The sequence below is a fragment of the Plutella xylostella genome, chromosome 28 (genome assembly GCF_932276165.1).
Source record: "Plutella xylostella chromosome 28, ilPluXylo3.1, whole genome shotgun sequence".
NCBI lineage: Eukaryota > Metazoa > Arthropoda > Insecta > Lepidoptera > Plutellidae > Plutella > Plutella xylostella.
Window position 1 is genome coordinate 1259441 of NC_064008.1, and position 14793 is coordinate 1274233.

Below are 14793 nucleotides of genomic sequence, written 5' to 3' on the forward strand. Positions count from 1 at the left end.
TTTATTATTATTTTGTTTTTATCTTTATCATTTTTATCATAAAAATTCATATAAAAATATAGTTTATCAATACACGCAGTAAAGTTCCTATAAAAATAAATAAAATATGGCTCAAGATCACAAAACTCAGAGTCATATAACTCAGATACAGAAACCTCTGAAGTGTTTATAGGGAGCTTGTTTTTAAAATACACTTTTACTATTAAAATAATAACCGTGGAAAGAGATAACAAAACGTAAACATGTTCAACGTTTGAAGTTCAAGTACAGGCCAGTTTCTACCTACTAGAGCTAACCAAACACTCGTATCTCCAGATACTGTAGTAAATTATAAATTTACTGCCCAGACTCGTAAAATTTTAACGTCTCCAAACATTTAACTATTTTAATCAGCATTCCTAAAAAACTAATAAAAACTATAAAACCGATAACGTAAAAGTAAAAATACACGCGTTGTTAGAAAAAAAGCAAACTCTCGCTACCTAAATAACAATGGTCCTATTCAAACACATCGTATGCAAGAACATTACAAAATCACTCACCATGCCATTCAGCATCTCAGTCTGGACCGATCAATAATGATTTCACTCATAAAACAACTAAAAACACTGTTTGCGAACCTCAAATATTGCACGAAAAAAGTTAATGATAATATAGAATAAGAATAACACTGGCACAAAAACGCACCCTTGTGGAGACCACGGTTTTAAATTTCGAATTATCGTTCGTTCGTGCGCGTGAGTCGGCCGGCGCGTGCCGCACAATGAATGCCGTCTATTCAACTGACGGGCGATCCCTGACTGCGCCGGCGTCTCTTGTACTGTTTACGAAGCCCCATGTGCATTCTATCCGACGCCTCACGCTCAAACACAAACCATATTTTCTACCTGATAGAGTTGCTTACGACTTGTTCCCCCTTTTAGGTGTGTGTTTATATCTGTGTTAGTGATTCAGACGCATGTATTACACGTTTGTATGAATGAAAAATAAACTTGTATTGAGCTTTCTGTTGCCGCCGTTCGCTTATATCCTTAATTAATGTTTTCAACCACTTGACGTAATGGATGTGTGCCCGACTCTATTTGACGAAGCATCTCGTGTTTCTAGTGTGATTCATGGCTGTTCATTGTTTGAACAACCGATTCTCTATTCTCTATTGTTTTTGAACACTTATAAAAATATTTTAGGTGTAATAAACCGCTCTAGGTTTTCGATCTCATCAATTTTATTTATCTTGTACACTGTTACCTATCATTTGATCACATGTGTGTTTAGCTCAGTGAGATTAACAGTATTTCCAGTAAGTTTTTTGTTTTACTAATTACCTACCTGCTACAAAAGCATTTTCGGAAGTCTTTTCGGGGAATTCTGGACGAGATTTATCCAATCGTAGGCGATACAAGGAAAACGTCCACATGACACGCTTCCAAGATTCGTCGGGGTGCTGGATTACGCCATGGCCTAAAATAAATACAGTCCAAATACAACATTGGTGGAAAGAAAACAAACTATTTTGTTAGAAATTTCCATTGTTCACTAAACATTGCTTTGTTTATGATCGTCTTTATGCATTAATTCAAACTAATTATGTTATTATTATCATAGTATTTTATAACTTTTACATGTCCAAAAATATTTTTCATACTCTTTCTTGTAGTGATTATTTTTTATTTTATAATTTGCCAGATCTCCTATAATTATCAATATTTTGTGGTATTCTTCTACCTGCGTGTCTACATCTTTATTACATACTATTATTGCTAGCATGTCTGTTCTTCTATTACTGATTATACAACGCAGAGGTCAATGTCTGGATTGCTGATGACTCAGGTATTACAATGATGAACTACATAATAGCGTTACATCTCAATCCATTGGTGCATTCATTTTAGGTATAAATAAAAAATAAACTCTTTTGGTAACTTACTTGTACTAGAGTCTACTAATAAAATATGATGACAGATGTAGGCTGCGTTCCCAAGTAGGTAAACTCCTAACTCGTTCTAGGCGTGAAAACTATGAATACTCAGCCAATTAATTTTATACGCGGCTAACAGTTGTGGACTACAGGGAACGCAGATTTAGTAGTAGTAGTAGTAACTTTATTGTACATAAAACACTTAAAATAACATTTAGTACTTAAAATCTATCCTTAAATCTATTGCTGCCTTGCTTTGACAGTATACAGACAGAAAGAGACGGATATAGATTTAATGTCGACATTAGCTTAATGTTCCTTTCTGCAACTCAGCGTATATCTATAATAGGTACAATAAGGGCGGCCTTATCGCTAAAAGCGATCTCTTCCAGGCATTTAGATACAAAAAAAACAGATATTAATGTTATTAATAAGTATATATTTTCAATAATTTTCAATTGTTTTAGCTTAGTTCTTAGTTCTTAAGTTATTAGTTAAATAATTTAGTGCAGAGTTTTTGTTTATATTTACTTAGATTTATAATTTAGTTAGTTAGTAGTGCATATTTAATTTCATCTAGTAATAAGTTTTGTGTTAAATGTTATTTAGATTCTTTTGAATTTAATAAAGTTCAATAATTTTCAATCAATTAATGTAAAGATGGTGTTATGTTTTATAGTAATTATATATTTCTTAATTTTGGCCAAACTGTCGTATACCTACGTGACTAATGGCAATTTCGATGTGTGTGTACATATTTGCGTTGTTAATCGTCATCATATCACAAAGACAATTATTTGAATACTTAATTTACGCACCAATATAAAATTTGCTTATGGTCGCAGCACTCTTAAAATATTTGGTGTGTTTGATTGTGCCATTAGAATTAATTCTTTCTATACTGATTCCTGAAAGTAAAGATATAAGCTGTAAAGGTAGTCTCAAAAATAAGAATGGCATCGAATTCCAAAGGGATAGATAGAAAACCGGCCAAGTGCGAGTCGGGCTCGCGCACAAAGGGTTCCGTAGCAGCAAATATACTTAACCAAAATTACAGTTAAATCAACCTATCTCAAAAACTATAAGAGATACTTTGATCAAACCAAAAATCGTTGAAAGAGTTAATTAGCATGCATCACCTCTATTTTTTTTAGAATTTTATACCCCGTAGTTATAAAAATAGAGGGGGGGGGACATACTTTTTACGACTTTGAGAGCTGATATCTCAAAAACCGTTCACTTTAAGAAAAATGTTTTTTAGAAAACTTTATATCATTTTAAAAGACCTTTTCATTGATACCCCACACGGGTATGTACATCGAAAAAAAAAATTTCATCCCTCAGTTACATGTATGGGGGGCCCCACCCCCAATTCTTTTTTTTACTATTTAGTGTCATATTTTTGTAGCGGTTCATACAACACATATTCCCATCAAATTTCATCACTGTAGTACTTATAGTTTCCGAGTAAATCGGCTGTGACAGACGGACAGACGGACAGACGGACAGACGGACATGACGAAACTATAAGGGTTCCGTTTTTGCCATTTTGGCTACGGAACCCTAAAAAGTAGGTAAACACATAAAAGAAGTCTCAATAAACAGCAAAGCAACTCACTAACTGCCAGTTTCTATAACTCTATCTATCCATAACTCGTAGTTACTTTCATACAATCTGTCAAAATCGTATGAAAGTAACTAGCAGTTATGGATAGATAGAGTTATAGAAACCGGCAGTTACTAAAAACCATGAAAAGCTAGACAAAGAGAAGAGAATGATCAAGATTGACTATATTCCGCATAATCTAAACATTTTATGTAAAACGATGGAGCCCCGTCGAAAAGAAAGTTTTAAGACTCAATCCTTCAATCGGACATCTGTTTCAAATCGTGTCAACTATCAATAAAGTAAGATTTAGGGTTCTCGAGTGCGGGGGAAGGAACTGCCAGCTTCCTCGTTCGTTTGTCGAGAGGAGTGAATGTCCTGCAAAGTCGAGTGGTTCAGCAGTTTAGGTGGAATCTTCTAGGTGTGGAACAATACTAGACTTATAGAATGTAATACACAATTTGTTATATTAAATTTAGGAGTTATTAAATCTACTGGTTCGGAATTGACTCCATAGATGGCTACAGATCTAACTTTCCATATTTTTTTCATGGCATTGCTGTAAATTCCCTTGACAAAAATGGTATTTTTTGTAAAAATCACGTGTCAAAATCACGTGCCGAGTAATAAAATCGCTTAACGAGCAAATCTCACACGACACGATATTTTAAAACGTACTAGATGGAGTGTCAGTGCAAAAGAAACGTCTCGACAAATAACACCTCACACCACCACCTTCTACCACTGAGCTGCTATTTTGAATTAGATAGGTAAGAAGACTTGTTACTTTATTCATTGGTAGGTACAATGGTTGTCATTAGTTTGAACTTAAAACGGTTTGACAGTTCACAAAATACGGACAGTTTTTTGTTTTGTTTTTGTATACGTGACACTGACACACCATCTTGATGCTATATTTTTAATCTAAGCTCACACGTTACCCGAGAAAAAACAACTAGATTATCACATTTGAACCGCAAGAGCACTCGAACTTCCTAACTACATTATCTCGAGCGGAACACTTGATTCCGATTCGCACTTGACCAGATCCACGGTCAAGGAACCTGCCCAACAATTTAGAACCTTATCCAACTTACTCCACACCCGACGATTTGAAATTTTGAGCCGTGACACTGAGGGACTTAATCGGACATGGGACGAGATTGGTGATGGAAGAATGATTGACTTTCTAACAGGAAGAAGGCGATTTGGCAGAATTTCTTTTCGGGTTAATAGCCATTTTGATGTGTCTGAAAGTAGTTAAGTCTTCTTCTTCTTATTGATTGATGTTGGGGAGTGTTTTGGTGACACGTGCAAGGGTGTTTCCATAATTACTTGCTAATTTATATAATATATATATATATATATATATATGATTCCTCATGATTAATAATAATATCGAAGTCATATACTTGTAAACATCTCTAGAGTTAACTGTATATACTATTAGTATTATTGCCCATTACACGTAAGAGATGATTAAAATATTCTATAGAGTGTAAAGTACCTACTTAGATTTTTATAATTATCACGAAATTAGAGCCAATACAATTTTATTGTTATAAACCATATAATAGCCAGTTTTCACATGGGAAATTATGATTGATGCTTAGGTAATACTTAATTACATAAAAAACTAGAATTACCTTTGTCGTGTTTATTATTGTTTTATTTAATTCCATAATAGAATCATCTCTTCAACCATCTAGAAGACAAAAATATTATTATTTACGACACTTTTATTGCTACTAATAACATTTATAAGCTTTAGGCCTAATTTCACACCATTCGGTTAGGTTAAAAATACCTCGGTTTGGTTACATCTTGGACCGTTAAGGTTAGTGAGTGTCCCACCATGCTAAATCACGGGGTTAACTCCCTTGATCGGGTGATAAACTTGATTGCAGCTATGGGGTTCCGCTAAGACTTGGTTAAGACCGGTAACCAGGCAACGGGTTGTTTACTTGTCACTCATTCTGTCAAGATTCAAGATGGAAAAATGAACAGAGCCTTTGATAAACAATATACGAACTAGATGTTGTGTGACATAAAAAATGAAGCGAAATACTGTCTGGGTTTTATATAATGTCAAACCGAGATAAAACTTTTAATTTAATGTCCTAACCTAACTTGGAACCGCAATATAGAAACACAAATTGATGGCCCTACCTGGAAATCGAACCCGGGATCCCTGGGTGATGAAGCTGAGCTTCTACCACTAGACCACAGAGGTAGATATAAGAAGTTAAACCTAATGACTTAATGAGAACTATTGAATTAAGTGAAAAATCTTCTAACAAACTATTTTAAAATAAGACCTTACTTAGAAATTGAGGTGTTATTTGTTGAGTCCTTTCTTTTGCACTGACACTCCATCTAGTTCGTTGTATTGTTTTTCAAAGGGCATGGCGTAATGATATTATTTTCAATGACGGATGTCAAAAAACAACCTCGATAGAAATAGTAACCATGGCAACCTCAAAACCAAAAAGTTTGGTTGTTTGAGGTTGTTTGACATTATAGAGACATAGACACCAATTTCAATGAATATGACAGAATATTGAATGAAGTGTGAGTGAATGATTCACATAATGCTTGATTTATGGATGGTCTATTAGATTTTCGTCATGGGACCCATCCAATTAACAAGGGTAATAATCCTTAAACGCGTCGTCAGCAAATCCGTTATTGAGACTGTAACTAACAGAATCATGAGAAACCAGGTCTTATGCATACATGGTGACATGTAGACTCGAAGTGAAATCAGAAAGCAATAATCAACACTAAAATTATTATTAAAATTATAATTTAAATTTCAATTTTATTGGCTTCTTCAATATAACTCTCATCTTTAATATGTAGGTACTAATACCGTATACATGCTTTCTTCTGACCTATTAGATGGCTTTCTAGATACATCATATAAAATACTCGCATCTGATACCTACATCTGTTTTTATTCATATTTATTTATATACACTTTATTGCAAAGCAAATTTTACACGGAAGCATTTTAAAAACATAGCTCATAATTTGCGCAAAAAGGCGGTATTATTGCTAAAAAGCTGTCAACTATAATACGGGATAAGCAGTGTTATCAGTGACACGGTGGAACTTGAGCTTAGATTCTCATGTCACAAACACAGTTTTGCGACCATTACGCAACCAACCGTGAAACTGGATTCATTCCCAATAAGATCCTCAAAATGTTTTAAAAACGTGACTCTCACGCAATTTTATAGCAAAAGCGTAGTGTATTAAAATCGTTAACTTCTCCGAAAAACATCAACTACTTACTGATTTATGTACCACGTCAGTATTTAAATTCTCTTTGATACGTACTACCGTATAAAATTTTGTTAACGAACCCTCGAAAACGTCACTTACATGAGGTATTTAAAATGGAAAATGACAGTTTGCGATTTTGTTTGGGACTGTATTTTCATTCGGATAATAGACATTTGAATTCTCAAGGGAGATCCTTAGCAAAACGAGACACACGAGCAAAAGTAAGTCCATAAATAAATTGAATTTCTCCGATCGCGACTCCATTTCCGTCATCTTAAACGGCAGTAATGAAACCTGCTGTTGTGTCCAGCGATATTTTAATGCAAAATAGATGGAGTGTCCGTGCAAAAGAAACTTCTCGGCAAGTAACACCCCACCTATGCCAATGAGCTATTATTTTTAATAAGTTCTTTATTTGTGACTTTATTATTGTTAAGTTACAGTACAATGGTTGTCATTAGATTGAGTTATAAGGATTTTACAATAACCAAAATGCGGACCAGTTTTATTTGTGTGTGTGTGAGACACCATCATCATCATCATCAGCCAATAATCATCGACTGCGTGACATAGGCTTCTCCCAAGGAGCGCCACAACACTCGGTCCTCGGCCTTATTCGTCTCGCTCGACCATTACGTTCGTATCTTGTTAATCCAAGATTATGTCAGGTTTTTTACATCCATCTGCAGTTTTAGTGTCGTCCACATTCATGGCTCTTCGTGGACATGCTGCTTTGGCTTCCGGTTTCCGGTCACTGCTTCCTAACGAGTCTCTGTGGGGCTACCACCACTGAACATTAGCAATTAACTATCTTTAAGCATAGTTTCGTCGCTCTAATGGCAAATCTTAAACTTACAGATGTTTCGCAGACAGGCAGCACTATATCGAAATCTATATCTCGATATAGTATTTATTACCTAACAAATAAAAGTATACATACGTTGTTTTGAATAATAATATTGTTAAAACTATGGCCAATGGTCGGCATCTTTTAACTAAAGTCGTATAAAGTTTATAACTTTTAAAGTTCAAATTTAATTAACCTTTAAGTATGGACGTCATTTTTTCTTAACACCAGTGCGGACGTGGAGCCTCACAGGCTCCTATATGCATACACTTTTTTTTTGAGAATTTGATATAAGATTACTTTAAAACTGATTGGATATTGAATTTAAAGGATTTAGCAATAAAATAACGTGCTTATGTAATCAAATATTATTTTAAAAAATATAGAAATGTGGAAAATTCAAACTTATGGCACTTTTAAGTCCTAATTTACTGACGCTACATTTTCTGGTATTAAAAACAGTCAAACTTATTACTATAACAAAATTAGTCTTATTTTCTTAAAATATAGGTAATACATAAGTAACCGAAAACACAAAACACCTGCTTCAGGTAACTATTATATAAAATATTGACCACAGTCTAATAGCGCCAATTTATTGGCAGTCAATGCACAGAGGTCTAGAACACTTGGAGACGCACAGGCAACACAAACATTGGTATTCATCCTATGTTTTTTCGCGGGACAGATTCTACATGCTCTTGTGGACCCTTGACTGGTTTCTTGATCGTGGACACCTTCTGTAACCATAATTATCATCACCTAAAACTCGATTCATTAGTCAACCTCAGTTCTCTTGGCAATCGTCTATTTATATCACGTCTTTGCACATGAGGCACTACATGCACACGTGCTAGTTTTTTTAGAAATTACCTTTACCTTTAGAAGTACCAGCATTACTTATTTTTCACATTTAGAAAAAAATATTTAAAAAAAACGTAATCGCCCGTACAAAATATCTTGTATGACAACAATGGACGTGTAGCCTGACAGGCTCCAGTCAATTTTTTGATGGTCATTACTCACGTGATATTCACCGGACGACTCAACCTCCTCCCTCATTGGTAATTTGGCAACTAAAACAAAAGCTACTGAGCCGCTCAATCGCGGGGAGCGGGGGGAAATAGGCAAAACTATGAAAACGTAAACATTAGGTAGCCTGTGAGACTCCACGTCCATACTTAAAGGTTAAGTGTTGAGGAGAAACTAGTTATTCTTGTACCGGCTATATAAACTTAACGACGGTCTATGCAGACTGCTCTTGGGCATAAGTTCATCGTTACTCGGAGAAGCTCCTTAATTCCCGGTTTCTCACATGAGCAAAATAATCTTAAGTACTTAAAAAACGTTATTTCAGCCAATCGCATTTTATACCCTGACGTTCGGCTTTATTCACGTTCTCAGGTGTGAAACCAGTGCAGTGTCCTTTGAACTAGCCAAAGGCGCCGCATCAGCTGAGTAGACATCCTTTTTGATGACGACACAGTAAATAGTATTTTACTTATTTGAGTTATTCCAGCCTCTAAGCCGCAGGGGCAAGGGTAGAGGCTAGACAAGGAAGGTTGAGTACTGAGTGTTGTTACGATCTATGGGATAGGTCTATATTCTATAATATATTCAGCAGTTGATAATTACGTGCTGATTATAATTATTACACCAGCGTAAGCCGACCTTAATATACTTATACTTAGTACAAAGTTTACGACCTTCTCTACCCAACTCTAGGTTCATTTTATATCTTAACCTAGATTTGTACTTGAAAGTCCTCCTTGAAAATCAACTGCATGTCTAGGTTTCATAAAGTTTGTAATGGTCTAAGAACATATCGGAAGGACACAAGATTAATCGAATGGAAAGTTTAAGGGCAGAGTGATCTCACCTTAAGGATTATACAGTAAGCGTCTTTCGTAGATGAACATCCGAAAGAGTATTAACCTATTTTTTTTTCACATCTTTGTACCAGTTTTCCTGTACCTCCTGTAGGTTGGCAGGTAGAAAATGCTCTTAGCATTAAGCCCACCTTTTGTGCATTTATTATATAAGATTTGTGCAATGTATAAAATTTGAAGACATATAGGACAAATTTAATAGGCATGTACAGAGGTTCGGATGGCACAGTGGTTAGCAGATGGTAAGTCTGACGGCTGTGGTGAATATAGGGTTTGAATCCCGTCCGGGATCCGATGCCATTCACCTGATGACCTCTGCAGGTTGACTGGTAGAGAATGCTCTTAGCATTAAGTCAACCTGATTGTACATTTACTTTTGTAAAATTTGCAATAAAAGTATAAATAAATAATTCACTTGTTGAGATTTATTTAGCGCAACATTCGTTGAATGGGGGCTAACGCGTGTGAATTTGCCGCTAGGGGCGCTGGTGTTGACTGAGGTTAAGTGACATTTTACTTTTCATATAATTTGTTTGGCGGGCTTCGTGATAAATTATATTTTCGTTCATTTCCCTGTTGAAAAGTGATCTCTTCGCGAAATTATCGCAAATATGGATTATTTATCGATGAATGTGCAGTTGCGCATGCTTTGAAAGCTGAATTAAGGAAAAGAGGCGCATAAATAAGCGGTCTCAAAGAGCAGCTAATTCAGAGGTTAGTTTGTTTACTGTTTACAAACTTATTTTTTACGAAATGTATGCTTGTTTGCTTAGATAACAGCTATGTTTTTTCTTTTTACAGACACCAAGACTATGACCGTAACAGTAACTTGGTTGGAAACGTAGAGGACAGCATCATACAACAAAATGATTCAGTGTATACTGTTGAGTGGCCTTCAGAAACTTTGTATAGCAGTGTGAACACTAAAAATGAAACTCCAGATCTAGATATTGTCACCAATGAGTAACTACTTTGGAATTTATGCACAGTGTACGGTGGCCTGCGCCTAAAAGTATACAGGCGGATTTTTTAAATAGCGATCCCTGATGATGAAGGGACCAGCTACATCTGTTATAAATCCAGGGACGTGTTGTGTGTGATGTGTGTAGCAGTGGTGTTTATGTGGATGTGCTTGAGCAGCATGTTAGCTTGAGATCGCTATTTTAAAATCTCTGCCTGTATACTTTTAGGCGCAGGCCACCGTACATACCATCGCTCTTACGGTGAATGAAAACATCGTGATAAAACCTGCATATCTAGATTTTCGAACCCACAAACCTGCAGAGGACCAGCGTGGTAGGAAATGGTCCAAGCTTAGGAGTGGAGTTTAGACCTTAAGGCGACATGCACAAAGGCTCCATTCGAGTGAGCTAGGTGCAGGTACTGACACCCTCACAAATAATAGAATACTTAGTATACTATACTACCATTATTTAGTTTCAACTAACAACTCAACCAGCATTCATTGTGTGGATTACTAATGTGTTATATTTTTTGTATAGCAGTGTGTTTAAACGGAAAGGATAAATAAAAGTTAAATCAGTGTGTAACTCTTTTATTTTTATTGTATTTATTAAATGCCTAATCCTTCTTTACATTATGTTCTTTCTGAAATTGGTTATAATGATTTTCACAAACACGAGATTGTCGGATAATAATTATTTCACAAGCCACTGTTTTAGAACAGTTTTATCACTTGGTAACATATGTCCTCCTTTTCTTTCCGAACATAACGCATCTGCACAACATTGCGGCATAGTAACTCGATATGATGATAGTTATTTTATAATGAATAAGCTTATAAGATTCAAGATTTTAAAACTTTATTTCGCGCCAATTTGATGAAGTCGCCTTTGATAAGTTTGACAGCTCTGGTACCTCTTAACCTCAGTCGACAGTGGCGCCAACTGGTGAGCAAAAAAACGGTAGTCCCCATTGTCAGTATTCCTCAGGCACATGTAATATTAAAAATGTGTTTATCATTTTCGTTTACTTATTTAACAAAAAGCTTCCTCATTTTTTGCATAAACAATACACTTGTAAGTATTACGAGACGGAAAACATCTGGCTTTTAACAAAAAGGGTATTTTAAGAAAATATTTGCAAGTTTAAAACATCAAAAACACCGACTTGTATTTTGCTAATTTGTTTATAGTCTTGTTACTGTGTTACACCCTTTTATGAAATGAAGTTTTTGTAAGAATATTTTAATGACTTCACAAATAAATGTTCACGCCTTCATTACTAATTACTCTCCTTTACTTAACGAGAGGTTAAGATTAGTCAGACAGCTAAGATTAGTAAGACGGTTAAGATTAGTAAGACGGTTAAGATTAGTCGGTTAGCGTCAGTCGCTGACCGTCTAGGTTGCACCAGATATATACAGGATGTTTCAAAATTTCCCATAGAAAAAACATACGTGACCAACTAATTTTCTATACAGGGTGTTGCAAAATTGGTATACTAAGCCGAAACCTACATGTGCAGCATGGTATATTTAAGCCCGAAACTGAAATCAGTATTTGGAAATTCGCGAAAAAAAAAAATATTTTCCATAGTAAAAAGTCACGTGACCAACAAAGTTTCTATGAAAAATCAATGTTTTTTATCGCGAATTTTGAAATTCTGATTTCAGTTTCGGGCTTAGATATACCATGCTGCACATGTAGGTTTAGACTTAGTATACCCTTTTTGCAACACCCTGTATAGAGTAGCAATTTTTTTAACGAATTTTCAAACGTCATAACGTAACCTCCTGAGTCACCTTACCCCTTTCAGCTTACTATACCAATTTTGCAACACCTTGTATTGTATAGGAACCGATGATAAGGATAATGACGACCGAATGGCGTAGTGGTTAGTGACCCTGACTACTGAGCCGAAGGTCCCGGGTTCGATTCCCGGCTGGGGCAGATATTTGTTTAAAGACAGATATTTGTACTCGGGTCTTGGGTGTTGATATTTATATTTAGTATCTATCTATCTATGTATTTGTGTAGATATATCAGCTGTCCGACACCCATAACACAGGTTCTGCCTAGCTTGGGGTCGGATGGCCGTGTGTGAGATGTCCCCACATATTTATTTATAATTATGTTTATATTACATTATTATTATTATTATTTTTTTATTACAGAATGTAAAAACTTTACTGTGAAATTAACATACACATTTGTTACTATTGTGGTTTGTGGTACTTACTTACATACAACTACCTACACACTTTCCCATACTATTTTAGGCAAAGGGAATGGTATCAATAAAGTTTCGAATCGAATTATTTTGTACCATTTCATACAATTACAATATAAGTATAATACAATGTATGAGGCAGTAAACGAACCGTATTTGCTGAACCGTTTTGAATAAACTCCTGCTCCTTCTTTGAATAAATTATTATTACCTAAGCATACCTACCTATTAGGTATCAGCTTTCTATGACCTACAGTACTTAAAGGTCCTAATAAATACTAGGTCTTTCTAGAATAGAATAGTATCTAAACTTAGGGCCTGTTTCAAAATGGCTGGATAATCGCCACCTTTGGAATAAAAGACATGCTGTCACTATGTGTCTGTTTATATTTTAGATAGTGAACAGTTTGCCTATTGGAAACGCAGCTTTGATATTTTGTAAAATGTAAACTTCAACTATTAACTAAAACCCATTACCCCTATCAGGCATGTCACGCGATGATCTCCCGAGAAAGGTTTTAAAATACTTCGCTTATCAAACACTCCAAGGATCAAGTTTCCATAATAATTATATGCGTGTGTTGAGTGAAATGCGGTCGGTTTTTGTTTAGCCGCTTCGAAGACCAATTTATTTTATCATAGTCTATCTAAAAAAAAATAAAGTTAGGGTCTTACTTATTTAAAAAGTAATAATAGCGGAGGTTTTATCAGTGGCTGGATGACAAAGTGTTGTGACTTGTGACTCTTTTTATGTGTTTCAATGTAATTAAATATGCCAAAACATTGCACTTGTGTTTTGCGGTGTCAAAATATTAGACAGCCAATCGTAATTTACTGTGTAAAAAAAGTTGTAATTCACAACTTTGGAATAAGTAAATTATACTTAACTTTGACTTCACTCATGTGAGAAACTAGCACCTCATAAACGGAAGAAACGACAAATCCACCAAACCACAAACAGCAAAAACTAAGCCCTATTTTAAAACTTTCCCCCAGAATCTTATTAAGGTGAAGACACCACCACCTGTCAGTGCTCAGTTCTTAAGGGGAGACCCCCTCAAGACTGAACCCTTGCATATAATTAGTTTCTTCCGGCTTAGGTCCAAGTCCCACGCGGGGTAGCCATGTGGAAAAAAATAACATAGTGTCTTGTGATAAAGTTGCTTATTTAACTAGCTTTTCCCGCGATCTGTGGGAATTCCGGGATATAAAGCAGCCTGTTAGAGAGACTTAAATAAGTAGCCAGTGATTGATTCAATAGACTCTGATAAATTTAAATTGATATTATTATCAAACAAAATTGTAAAAATAACTTTAGGTAACTACATACCTATACACAGCTACGATACAATATTTTTTTTATAATGATGATTTCATCCATTAAAATTTAAATGGCGATAAATATCACGTCTAGATCAGAATCAACTATTTCGCCGACAAAGTCAGCTGCGATGGTGGTGTAATGGTCAGCATAGTTGCCTTCCAAGCAGTTGATCCGGGTTCGATTCCCGGCCATCGCAGAATCTTTTGCAGTTTTTATTTTATTATTAATCATAGTAGTAAAGTCATTGACCGAAACCTAATTAGATAAAGTATTACGAAACTCTCTGTTATGGCTCTTAGCCAAAGTTTCTTCAGTCTTCGATAGAAATAACATTAGGTACTTCTTCTCATACAATAAATAGTAGTTAATTATTTAATTTATTTTTAATGGAGTTTTTAAACACTTTTCAATCAATATGTGTCGTTCCTTTCGTATTTAAAAAATGAAATGAAATTTTGTGGTCACGCAAAGTTAAGTCAGTTCTACCTGGCCTAGTTTTTTTCCGAATATCCGAAGGTTGTGAGTAACTTTATTATAACTCTAGGTATAACGGTACCTACCTATTTTGTTAAAAAAAAAACGTACGTCTATTTCTTATCGTTCGAAAGTAGGTACCTATTAGCTAAACACCGATTGCGTTTATTTTATCATTCACTTCAGTAGGCATACTTTCATTATTAAATATTTATAAACACGCTTGTTACAAGACACCTTATACATAGGTACTTA

At 35.2% G+C, this 14793-nt stretch overlaps 1 protein-coding gene and 1 non-coding gene across 2 annotated transcripts in view; one reads left to right on the forward strand and one right to left on the reverse strand.

The window, feature by feature from the left end:
* Positions 1-820, reverse strand: part of LOC105398275 (facilitated trehalose transporter Tret1) — a 55379-nt gene extending 54559 nt beyond the window's left edge. Inside the window, exon 1 of the mRNA XM_011570348.3 lies at positions 543-820. The gene's annotated coding sequence lies outside the window, so the exon portion shown is untranslated. The remainder of the gene's footprint in view (positions 1-542) is intronic.
* Positions 821-14188: 13368 nt separating this feature from the next.
* Trnag-ucc lies at positions 14189-14260 on the forward strand. The gene has a single exon. It is a non-coding gene; the product is annotated as a tRNA-Gly (tRNA).
* The last annotated feature ends 533 nt before the right edge of the window (positions 14261-14793 follow it).